This window comes from Mesocricetus auratus, unplaced genomic scaffold (genome assembly GCF_017639785.1).
Source record: "Mesocricetus auratus isolate SY011 unplaced genomic scaffold, BCM_Maur_2.0 Super-Scaffold_100025, whole genome shotgun sequence".
Lineage (NCBI taxonomy): Eukaryota > Metazoa > Chordata > Mammalia > Rodentia > Cricetidae > Mesocricetus > Mesocricetus auratus.
Window position 1 is genome coordinate 17862471 of NW_024429206.1, and position 13391 is coordinate 17875861.

The 13391-nt window shown below is 45.8% G+C and overlaps 1 long non-coding RNA gene across 1 annotated transcript; it reads left to right on the plus strand.

Moving 5' to 3' along the window:
- Window positions 1–2985: 2985 nt before the first annotated feature.
- LOC110342851 lies at window positions 2986–5111 on the plus strand. The gene is made up of 2 exons (XR_002385023.1): window positions 2986–3217; window positions 4485–5111. It is a non-coding gene; the product is annotated as an uncharacterized LOC110342851 (long non-coding RNA).
- The last annotated feature ends 8280 nt before the right edge of the window (window positions 5112–13391 follow it).

A 13391-nucleotide genomic window follows, 5' to 3' on the forward strand; every position in this document is an offset into this window, starting at 1 on the left:
GAGGGTTTAAACTAGTCCTGGCACTCCAGAGAGAAACATCCCCAACCACTGCTCCCACTTCAGATAGCATGTGTCAAAAGAAAAGGCAAAAATTAAAGAGAAGAAGAATCAGAAAGAAAGGAGACTGGGCAGGTATAAAAATATTTTTAAGAAAAACTCATTAATATTTGTAATTCAAGTGCATGGGGTTTAAAGACGATGGTCTTTTTTATGAACACCAACTGTTTTGTGCTCTCTTCTGAGATGGGTGGTCAGCTGCGGCATAGCAAGAGAAAAATGATTGTTAATTGGGGAATATGGGCCAGTGGGTAGAGTGTTTGCTGGGCATGAATGAAGCCGCAGATTCTATCCCTCAAACCAAATAAACTTCATGGTGGATGCAAGGTAGCCAGAAGTACAAGGACATCCTGAGATACATAGTAAACTTGTGACCAACCTGGGCTAAATGTGACCATATTTCAACATATTTCATAGAAAGGAAAAGAGGGAGACAGGCAGACAGACAGATGGGTAAGATAGTTGATTCATAGATGGAGATAGATAGATAGATAGATAGATAGATAGACAGACAGACAGACAGACAGACAGACAGACAGACAGACAGAGGCTCAGGGAGAGCAAACTAAGCTAAACCTCTTGGATGTAGGGGCAGAAGTCACACTGCCTACAGCACTTGACATTGCCACAGAGGGAAGCAAGATGCCTGTCTCAATAAAAGAAAAACACATTAGGGAAACTGAGGCTTCAAGTTGGTTTGTTTGCACTTGAAGGGCTTCTATCTGAGTCCTTTGTCTCCAAGAATTGGCCAGCCCCAGGGGCCCTCCTCTCTTGTAACCAAGCCAGGATCCTTGAAGATGTCAAGCGACCACAATACACAGAATAATGTTTGTAAAGGTATTTCAAAGATGGGAGCATTAAAAAGAAAACCAAGAGAGCAAATGGGGAGATGGGTCAGTAAAGTGCTTGTCACACACAGTGGGGGACCCATGTTCAGATCCCCAGCACCCACAGAAACAGTAGATGTGATGGTGTGTAGAAAACCCAGTGCTGAGTGCAAAGACAGGAGGATCTGTGGCTGTCCAGTCTAGCTGCATCAATGAGCTCCAGCTTTGGTGGGACCCTGTCTCAGAAACATAATTTGGAGACTGGAGAGGTGGCTCAGTGGTTAAAGCGCCAGCTGCTCTCACAGAGGACTGGAATTTTGTTCCAGGCACCCACACAACAACTCACAACCATCTATAACCCAATTCTAGGCTATCTGACGCTCTCTTCTGGCCTCCCTGGGTACTGCATGTATGCGGCACTCAGACTTTATGTATGCAAAACACTCAAACATAATCTCATTGACTTCTCTAGCAGAGAACACATTCCCACTCTTCCCACTGACATATGCTAAGTGCTGGCCTCATCCCTAGCACAGAGTGATATGCCGAAGGGATAACAGAGATGATGTGTGAGGCTCCTAAGAGGAGAAAGATGAACAGACCCGTGGGAAACTGGCATTTCGTGGAAACCTGAACAGGGTGATTGTAGATGGAAGTTTCTGTCCTACCTGGTCCCACAGCCTTTTAGTCCCAAATAAACATACAGGCGCTTATACTAATTATAAACCATTTAGCCAGTGGCTCGGGCTTCTTATTGGCTAGCTCTCTCTTCATTATTAGCCCATTTCTATTAATCTCTGTATCTCCATGTAGTCTTGGCTTACCAGCGAACCTATGTCTCTTGCTTCCTCGGCAGCTACATGGAATCTGGCTGGGGACTCTTTGCCTTTCCTCTTCCCAGAATTCTCCTAGTCTGGTAGGTAGTCCTGCCTATACTTCCTGCCTGGCTACTGGCCAATCAGTATTTTATGAAACCAATATGAGTGGCAAATCTTTACAGTGAACAAGAACATTATCCCAACATCAGGTGATAAAGCAAGACAGTGACTGAAGGCCTCTCCTTTCTCTTCAGCTCTCTCCGAACACATCCTTCATAATCCTTCATGATCCTCACTGTCTCAAAACACTAAAAACAAAACACAAAGATGGCAGCTGCTGCTTACCATCTACCAACTCATGGGAAAAACCCACTACCTGGCCCTTTCCCCATTTCCAGACATCCAAAGGTTGCCTGCAGTCTCTGGCTTATGGCCACTTCTCTCTCTCTCGAAAGGCACATCACCCCAGGACTTCCTGCGTTCTCCTGTCTGCCTGTCTCCAGCATCCGTTATCCCTCCAGTCAACACAGTTTGACAATTTTCCCTTTCCACTTTAAGACAGGTTGTGGTTGGTCAACCTTTACTACAATAAGAAGAAATGACAAACAAAGAAATAAGATGCTTCAGGCTGTGGAAACAGATCATTGCAGCTGGGTGGGGTCTGGGAAGAAGATAATCATGAAAGCGCTGTTGAGCTGAGTGATGTATACAGTGGATAACATAAGCTAGGATGTGGGGCTGGAGAAGTGTATGCTGGCCAGAGTTTACACCCCTGGGTCACTCAGGCAATCCTGTTCCCACCTATCCTTCCAGGGCCAGCACTGATGGTGCCCTGGCCTCCTCCAAGATCTATCCTGCTGTGGATACTTAATTACACAAGTGCCCTTTGTGTGGGGTAGCCCAAAGTACCAAATTTCCCAATCCTCCTGCCTTAGTTAGGGTTCCTATTGCTGCAACAAAACACCATGATGGTTTTGCAAGTTAGGAAGGAATAGGTTTATTTGGCTTAGACTTCATCATCAAATGACATCAGGACAGGAACTCAGACAGGGCAGGAACCTGGAGGCAGGAACTGATGCAGAGGCCATGGAGGATGCTGCTTACTGGCTTGTTCCTGTGGCTTGCTCAACCCGCCTTCTTGTAGAAGGCAGGACCACCAGCCCTGGGGTGGACCCACCCATAATGTGATTGGCCCTCCCCCATCAATCACTAATTAAGAAAATGCCTTACAGCTGGATCTTATGGAGGCATTTCCTCAATTAAGGTTCCCTCCTCTCAGATGACTCTAGTTTGTGTGCCAGGTTAGCAGAAAACTAGCCAGCACAGCTTCCACACCCCTCTTTCCTTAGGCATTTTGTCACCTCAATGCCAAGAAAAAGTACCCAGTCTACACAGCATGCACTCCCCAGCAACTCAGGGCTTGCATGCCAATGGCTCTGGTCCCAAACTCCTCAGATGTTGATTTTTTTCTCAATATCCACCCAAGAAGACAAAGGCCAGAGAGTCATCTTCAAGGTGAGTCAGGAGTGAACACAGTGCAGCCGAAAGGGAATCCATCTTTCTGTAATCGGCAGCACGGGGAGATGGATGGAGCACATGACTCTGCCGTTAGCCCTGCCCCCCTGGGGGAAGACAGCGGCTTCTGCAGACTAATGAGTGCCTGTCAATAACTGCCACAGATCTTTAAGGATTCAGTTTAAGGGCGCATGTCAGGATGGGCTACTTAGCATTCCGAGAGAGGCATCCATCCGCTCCAGACATTTCGGGAAAACGGGGAAATCTTTTCTTACAAATTCTTAATGATTGCAGACATCTCAGAAACAGGCTCAGGGGAGAGAAGGAGGTGGGTGGAAGGAGGCTGGGGCCCTTGATCACGCCTGTTCCTGGATGCTATGATCAGAGCTGGGAGAGTGCCTTGTACCCTAAAAATAGAGGCCTGTTCCCTCTCTGCCTCCCTTCACCCCTCCTCCCTTCCCCCTTCCTGCCCTTCTCCCTCCCTCCCTCCCCGCCCCTCCTCCCTCTCTCTCTCTCTCTCTCTCTCTCTCTCTCTCTCTCTCTCTCTCACACACACACACACATACACACACACACACACACACACACACACACACACCTGGCAATGCCTGTGATTTATGTCATTCCATGTTTATTTTTTTCTTCTGCACGAGGTATCTGCAGGACCAATGTATTGAAAATAGTTCCCAACCAAGGGAAGGAATTTGTCCTGCTAATTAGTGTCAACTGAATAATTATAGAAAGTTTATTCCAAATGCAAAATGCTCCTGATAATTTAGAAATGCTTGCAAGTGCCCAACTACCTCCCAGAGGTACTCTTCCTGCCTCCAACCCCTTCCTGTAATGGCTGCCTCTGAATGATAGTTATTCAGTGAGGGTGGTCATGTGATCCTCAGGAGCAGGCAGGAGCAAAAGTGAGACTCTGCCTCCCAGGATTCTGGGGATTGAACTCAGGCCCTTCCACTTGTGTAAAACACTCCATTGACTGAGCCATCTTCCCAGTTCTTGCTTCATTTTTTTTTCCAGTGGTAAGAGTGACTTCCCTGACCTGCACTGCTCTGTCAGGAGAGAGCTGGGGGTGGGCATTCAACTCTGGCTCCAGCTACACGGATACATTAGTCAGGCTCCCCTAGAGGAAAAGAACACTGGTAGAATGAACACACACACACATATATATAATGAACTATGGAACTATATATATACATATACAAACATATATGTGTGTGTGTGTTCATCCTAATAATTCCCATATATGTGAAATTTTTAGAATGGCTTTCAGGCTGTGGTCCAGCTAGTCCAACAATGGCTGTCTGTCAATGAAAGGTCCAAGAATCCAGTAACGGTTCAGCCCACAAGGCTGGGGGTCTCAGCTGATCTTCGGGATATGCTGGAAACCCTGGAGAAGCAGCTCAAATGCCAGTGAAGGAGTGGACTTGCCAGTGAGAGTGAGAGCCAGCAGGCAAGGACAGCTAGTTCCCTTCGCCCGCGTCCCTCATACAGGCTGCCAGTGGAAGGCAAGGCTCACATTAAAGGCGGATCTTCACACCTCAAAAGATCAAGATTAGAAATGGGTGTCCTCACTTCAAATGATTTAACTTAGAAAAAAAAGCTCCTCGAAGATGTGCCCAGCTTTTTACTTCATTCCAGATGTAGTCAAGTTGACAACCAAGAACAGCCATCCTAGCTGGTAAATTGGAGAACAAGGGTGCATCTTTGGCATTTAGCCAACAACCCAGATTTAAATTTCTTTCAACCATAGCCACCTCAGTGCAGAGACAAACAGGAGAGTTTGCCAGCCTTGACTGGGGACCCATACTCAAGTGAGAATTCCTTTTCTAAAAGCTATGTATTACTCTACTTAGAGTCAAGAGATGATTTGTTTTGGGTGCATGCATGCGTGTGGTTGAGACTGGTTATTTTTCCTCTATATGTTTTTATTGGTTTTTACTGAAATATTGATTTGACTGCCTTACAGTGGCTACCTGGGTGGGAATTCAAGCAAATGCATGAGACTCTTTACTGTTATTGTTATTTTTTGATTGGTTTACCCTGTGTGAAGCCTAGAAAAACTCATTTCAACTTCATTTATTTCATATCACAGCCTCCTGTTTAGCCACCAATATTCTCTGCGTTAGGGAAGCTTGCTTCAACAATAAAATACATGCGGTACAAGCAGCCTTTTCCCTATACCCTGCATGATATTTCTCTGCCATGTGCCAGGGCTTGCCTGTTAGCACATTTCTTTTAGCTGTATAATTTTAAAATTTATTTGTAGGTCTGAACAGCTATTACTGTATATGAAGAACTATTTCCATCTACATTCCAATAAAGAACATTTGATTTATGGAACTTAAAAGTCTCACTTTAAAATCACTTCCAATGGGCACCTGATGGACGGTGGTCAGATTACCTAATTTTGTAGTGAAATAAATTCACTTTGTTTTCAAGGATACCTTACAGCTTAACAAATGAGTATTTCAGTCTTGATCGGCAAAAGATACTGAGCGGAAGAAATCCTAGGTGCATTTGCAGAAGAAAGCCCTTTTTGTAAAATATATTTAATCCTCAGACAACCTTCAGGGAGTTTACAGGAGCTGTGTCCTCAGCTGTCATCTGGGAACACACACACACACACACACACACACACACACACACACACACACACAGAGTTCAATTCTCACCTCACCGGGGACACTTTATTCAGTAGTCAAATGTTAGCAACCATGGCCAAAACACATCCAGGTTTCCCCCCAAATCCCACTTTCTAATGTGGAAGAACTTTCCATACCAAAAACAAAAAAACAAAGAAAACCATAAATCAGGAGTTTTTAATACATTGGTGGAAACATAGGCAGGCCGGCTAAAGCCAAATGGGGACAGCTCAGCTCTAGATTGTCTGGTGCCTGATGTCATTTCTAGCCTTTTGGTTGGTGGAAACTTTCTGAAAAGGTTTCTCTCTTAGTAACAGGATATCAGTTCACACGTAGAGGTGCCCAAGGAATGGCTATTTCAGGAGCTAAGAATAGCCCAGAATAAATAGTAATTAGATTCTGGACCTGCATCCTTCCAAACTCTCCACATCACCGAAATTCTTCTAATCAGTTCATCAGAAGTCTCGATGGAAGGTGCAGTTTCCTTCTGGAAACTTCCGGTCACGGGACTATACTGGGAACGTGCCCTATTTGCCCTGGATGATAGTCTAGACCCAGCACCTGGGCTACAACGTAGGGTGTGCTCAACCCTACTTTTGTCCCGGAATGTTGGTGCACAGCAGGCAGACAACCTCATTCTGAGGATGCCCTTCAACACAATTTTATTTTGTGTGTGCATCTGTGCACCAAGTGCATGCAGTACCGGCAAAAGCCAGAAGGCGGCAGCAGAGTTCCTAGAACCGTCACCCCCCACCATGGACTGGCAACTTCACTGCAAAAAAAGTGTCCCAGGCACAAGTATGGGTTCTGAGGGTTTGACTTGAAAACTCAATATACACACACAGGCCTTTTGGACTGAAAGCCTTTCTCATCAGAGTAGCGGGTCTGACCTCTCGAAACACTGGCATGTCTCAGATGAAGCCCTCATCTCCCTCAGTGTCAATAACAATTTACAAAACAGTTGTGGGTGGGAGCTTGGAATTCCACACAGGGATCTGGGACTCAGAGCTTTAGGAGTCAACTGTCACAGGCCCTTCTACACCCCACCTGGGGATCACAGTAGACTCTTTACAAAGTGAGATATATATTCATAAACTGGAATCATGGAAAATCAGAGGAGGCCATCCTGTGTAAGCTCTTTGCTGTAAAGATAGAGAAAATGGAGGCTGGAAAGACACAACTCCCTTGGGATCCTAGTAACAGTAGAATCCAGACCCACAAATTCAACTCATAGCTTTTCCACCAGTGGGATGGACTTTAGGATCCATGTGGGATGTGGGGAAAACATTGATGGATATAGGATTTGCATAGGAAAGACCCTGAAGACATGGGAGAAATAGTTGAGTCAAAACTGGGAGAGGATGAAGGAGAGCCTTACCCAGACACTGATGAAGACCCCGTTGAAGCATTTGTTGGAGCTAAAAGAAAAGAGGTCCTAAGGGAGACTTGCATTTACATCCGACCTCATTCAAAACACAAAGCCCATTTTAGGGGCTAGAAGGATGGCTCAGTGGTTAAAAGCACTGACTATGTTTGCAGAGGACCTGGGTTTGACCCTCAGCACCCACATGGCACCTCACAACCTCCTATAGCTCTAGCTTCAGGGGATCTGACACCCGCTTCTGGCCTCTCTGAGCATTGCACTCACATGCACATGCCCACACAGGTACACACACACACACACACACACACACAAAACAATAAGGACAAATCTTTTTTTAAATAAGTGTAGCTTATACTCCTGATAAACCATGTGAACTATATTTGGATGTCATATCACCATCCCTTTCCCATTTACATGTACTATTTTGTCAAAAATGTTATCTCTCCTTCTCTAACTGTCCAACCAAATCTGAACTGTGACCCTAACTAGCTCATGCTTTTTCAGCTCACCCTTCATAATCCCACAAAAGTTAAGTGTAACAAGAAAGCTTTGGGCTAGATATTCAGAGTTCACGAACTATAAACCAGCCAGGAGGGCATGCAATGGAAGATGTGACATTTAAAGAATGAGAAGAATCCTTTTTGAAATGGTCGGCTGACACAAAATGTGCTAATTCGTGAAGTTCAACCCAGGAGTACTTTCAGAAATACATAGAGCTAAAGTGTGATTTTTTTTCTCATCATGCTGCAGAGGACTCAACCCAGCCAAAAAATACCCAAGACCCCAGAGCAACCATCCTTGGACGCTGGGTGCTGAGCACTTTCTAGAAGGCGTTGACACCAATATAGAAAGGTTATTCCAATGCGTTGAGAAGGTCCCAGTTGATAGACTTCCTTAAGCAAGAGCAGACTGAGGAGGACAGTGGTAGCATCAATCCTAGCCTTACACTTAGAAGAAACATGTTACTTGCACTTTCAAGCAAGAAGGCTGCCCAGAATTCCCCCTGCTGATTTCATTATTAGAGTATCTGCCTCATTGATCATGGTTGAAGGACCACAGGCCCCTGGGGACACACAGAGGCAATTTCCAATGATTCTGTTAAAACTCCCTCTTCCTTTAAAATCTATGGGGGGAAAAAGCAGCTTTGTAGCGTTGTATCCTTTGTATCAAGGCATCTATCTGCCAGTCATCCTCCTTGGGGTCTGTTTGCTGAAAGCCTCAAGTTGTTGAGCAGAGCAGCAAATGTGGGGTTTCAGAAACCAGCAACAGGGATGCACTGTGGGAAGACACCTCCCTCCATGGAAAACATCAAAATCCCAAAGCGCCCACAGCCTTCTCCACACACGGTGACAGAACTGCGCAAAATGAGTGCTCACAAATGCTCCCATTAGGCTTCCTGAAAGACTCTATGGGCGGCGTTGGGAGGGGTCTGCTGTTGTTTGAGCACACGAGTCCTATCCGGTCTAGAACAAACGAGAAATACAACTTTGGACACCTCCTGCAAATACCAGTTGTCCGCATGAGTAGGCCAGAGAACAAATAGAAGTGTGTGTTCCGGAGCCCCACAACTGACAGAGGTGGACTGAATGACGGTGTGGCTGTGACCACGCTTTTAAATAGTCTGTCCAAACCAGACTGTTGTTTCTCTCCTCCAGATGACTCTTACAACCCTTCAGGGAGATGACCCCATCTGTCTCCCACTCAAGAGAAAGCCAGGAGAGTTCAAGCCACGGTGGTATGGCTTTTCCCTTGTCCATGAGTGAGCATGTGACCCGTCCTGGCCAATGAGAGAAAATGAGCTCCAAGGCCCCCTAGGGGAAATCGCCTTGAGTTAGGTGGAGAGCCCTGACTGGGTTTACAGGGTTCCTAGGAGAATATGCAGCCATCCTGTGTGTGGGGCAAAGATTGACATTAACAAAAAGATGGAAAATGTGCCCTGAGCTCTGAGGTACCTTTGGGATCTTTGCCGCTGAGACTTTCCGTGAGTGACTCTGCACTTTTCTTTTTACTTAAATTGGTTGTGTGAGTTTACTGTTATCTGAAACCAAACGGATCTTCATGTAAATTTTATGTTGTCTTTAATCATGAACTCTAGGACGGCGGCTGGAGAAGCCTCTTAATTATTTTATGTTTATCTTATGTGCATGTATGTCTTGCGCATCACATTCATGCAATCCCAATGGAGGCCAGAAGAGGGCGACAGATATCCTCGGATTGGAATTACAGGAGTTTGTGAGCCACCATATGGTATGGGTGCTGGGACTTGTATCCCAGGTCTTTGGCAAGAGCAGTCGGTCCTCTTATTGGCTCAGCCATTTCCATAACTCCTAGTTGATCTTATGGCTGTGACCAAACACTGTAAAGGAGCAACTTAAAGGAGGAAGACTGTATCCTGCCTGCTAGTTGAGAGTGTCCGTTATGGTGTATGACCTGCCTGATTGGGCAAGTCAGTGGAAGGAGTTGAATATACTTGGTTCCCGCTGGGTGGGTCAGGAAGCAGAGACAGGACCTGAAAACAGGGATGGAACCTTCAAGCCCTACCTCGCAATGGGATCTGCTTCCTCCAGCAAGTCCCTGTTTCCCAAAGGTTCCAAAATGCCAACAGCTGGTCACTCAACTGTATGAGCTGCTAAGGGACATTTCACAGCCAAACCAGCAGTATTTCCTACACCTGGAATTCAGACCTCTGACCAGGTGTTTTAAGATGCTAAATTTGGGGTGATTTGAGATAATGTATTAGGAAACTAATCCATCGTGTCCAACGTTCATCGACTACTGGGACCATGAGACCCTGACACATTTGAGACTCTGGATCTAATCTGTAAAATGGGAATGAATGCAGCAAACCACAGGCTCACTGTGATTCCTTATCAATAGTTCCTAGAACATAGTGAATAAATCTCATCATTGGATTCCTTTCGTTTCCCCTCAAATGCAGTGAGCACGATGCTCTGTATTAAACAAACATTCCAGGCCAAAGACTGGCAGGCAGTAGCAATGTCCCCAGTCTACAGAGAGCATCAAGGAAATCTTGGCCAACGTGAGCTCAATGGGACAGAGGGGTTTGAATGATGGAGTTGCAATGTGTAGCAATGAGGGAGGCTGTACCACCCATGCTGCCTGGACGCACACCTGAGAGTCATTGGGACCGAAGGGAGGGGATCAGGGCTTGATGTTTTAAAACAGACTGTGAAATAGAATATGAGTATTCCAAATAAGGAGAAGGTCATTTGGAAGACTCAGAGAAATGCATCTTGGAGGCCATCTGACTTTGCTTTTTAATGTTGTTGCCTCAGAGGAGTATGTGTGTGTACAGGTTGAAGCCAAGTCTTAACATGGGAATGACATGGATCCATATATCACACAGGACCTGGCAGAATGGAGAACCCCAGGTGCAGTGGCCACCTTTGCATAGCTGTGATCATGACACCTAGGAGACACAACATAAAGGAAGGGAGAGGTTTATCTTGGCTCCTGGCACCAAAGGGTTTCCACCCATCATAGTGAGTGAGGAAGGCAGCTTAGTACATCATCCCAAGAAAACGGTGGAGACTGTTCACATCATGAGTGCCAGGAAGCAGAAAGAGCATGACAGGAATTGGCCCGGGAAAACATACTTTTAAGAACCTGGCCCTCATGGCCTAATTTCTTCTAGCTAGGCTTCACTTTCCAAAGTTTCCAGAAATACCCAAAATAGCACAGCCATCTGGGAGCCAAGCTATCAAATCCTGAATCCATCGGGGTACCTCAGAGGGCACCTTAGACTCAAACCAAACCCAAGGCAAGTGGTTTTCCTTCTTTTCTAGTTTCATGTTGCTGTGAAAGCAAACAAGCAAAAAACCTGACCAAAAAGAGATTTAGAGGAAGAAAGGCTTACTTTAGCTTACAACTTCAAATCACAGTCTGTCACTGAGAAGAATAAAGGCAGGAACTCAAGGCAGGCACCTGAAGACATGCTCACATGCTGTCCCACACAACATCACCCCCAACTGAGAAACAGGCAGCCAGAGAAGCAAGAAAGGAACTATAGAGGATGTTGCTTAATGCCTGTGTAGGCTCATACTCAGTCAGCTTTCTTATATAGCCCAGGAACCCCTGTCTAAGGAATGGTTCCACCCTCTGAGCCCTCCTGTTATAAACATTCTTTCCCGCTAGCCTGGTCTCAGAGCCAAGTCAGCCCCAAAGAAACACATGGACCCTATATTAGTTATAAACTGTTGGCCAGTGACTAGGGCTTCTTATTGGCTAGCTCTGTCTTAATTATAACCCATAACTACTAATCTGTGTATATCTACATGGTCTTCTCTTACTGGAGAATGGGTCCAGACCTGTTATTCCTCTCGTGTCCTACATGGTGACTGCTTCGGCTTATGTTTCCCAGAATCCTCCTCCTAGTCCCACCTGTCTTGCTTCCCTATTGGCCAACAGTGATTTATTCATCAACCAATAAGACAAACATATGTACACCCTCCTACATAAATTAGCAATCAAGAAAATCCCCGTGCAGACATATCTACAGGTCAGTCTGATCCAGGAAAGTCCTCCATTGAAGCTTCTTCTCTCAGATGGCTCTAGGCTGTATCAAACTTGCCATTTAAAACTGATCAGGACACCTTGCTGAACAACAAGGATGAAAATGTGACAATTGCATATTCATTAAAAAAAGTCCTGCTTGGAGCCAAGAATTGGAGAAATAGAGAAAAAAATATATCCTCCTTTGACTTCCCTGATGATTGGCATGAGGTTTGGGGTGAGAGAGAACCTGCTTCCCCTTGATGGACAGGTCTCCCTTCCATATCACACCTGGCTACTGTCGCCATACTGCTGGCAGAATTCAAGTCTTCCTTGGGCTGGTTAATCATGAAGAAAATGTTTTCTGATTCTGTTAATTGACTTTTCACTTGGCCTCGGATGTCAGGGTTGGTTTCTCATGACACCTTCCTCCCATGTCTTAGATGATGTCCATTAGCTATGCACCAGCTATTGGAAACTCTGGAGATGCTGGCTTTGAAGAGTCACTGTACTCAGCATTGCCTGCTGATGAAGGAGTATTGATTTTGCTCCAAGAATAGATGAGGAAAAATAAATGCTGAGTAAGAGTGAGTGCCCCATCTTCCTCTTCAGCAAGCAAGGCAGCCTGAAGACCTTGTGATAGACACTTGAGGGACATTTGTACCTTCCCCTTGTCCCATCTGCCTTCTCTGCCCCTGCCCAGCCATCTCCAGGTTACCCAAGGCTTTACCCTCTAGAAAACCTTACCCCCCATTTACAGACACACACTTGAGAAGTGGCAGCCTCCTGCTTCCAAGCAGCCCCAGGCACAGTAGTGGACAAGGCAGGGCAGCAACAAAGCTGATGATAATTTTCTAATAGAATCTAAACGTGGTGTGATATTTTTTCCAATAGGCTCTAGGAGTCTGGGATGGGGGAAGCAGAATTGAGCCTGACATTGAAATTTGTGCTTCTAGGATTGGAGAATTTTAGGTCACTCATAACGAGGAAGCCAGAGACTCTTAAGAAGTGAGTATGAAAAGAGGGAGGGGGGACAGGAGAAAGAGAAGAGCATGAGAGAGAATGCCACAAGATATAAGATGCTGAGAGTCTAATGTTTAGGGGAAAGTGGGATCATATATCTGTAAGTGCACTGTGGTTGTATAAGAACCAACCCTGATCCCTGATTGCCCTGGTCAATTCCACCAAGAAACATCATAGCTCAGGGTCTGCACAGGATTCTTGGGGAAGCACGGGGCCACTGACACCTGAGACCAGAAATCATATCTATTTCTGAGATTTCTTCATCCAGCTCCCATCTGACAGTCAGGGGCCCTTCCCTCCATGCAGATCCTTCTCAGAATACCATGTGGACTCTCTGGGCTCTGACCATGAGGCTTTGTGAGACACTCAGTACCCTTATGCAGAGAGACTACTGCTGTTCCGTGGAGACCCCATGAAATGCAGCTATTACAGCCCAGAGGCATCATCCACAGGATGGGTCCAGCTCCATCACATCCTTCATCCCCAGGAGCCCCTAACAGTGCAAGGATGGCCTCTGTTACCTCCCCCCTCTACTGCACATTCTACTGTCCTCACTGGAAGTGGCTCCGTCCTTGCATTGCCCTGGAGTATCAAGCATGAAGAA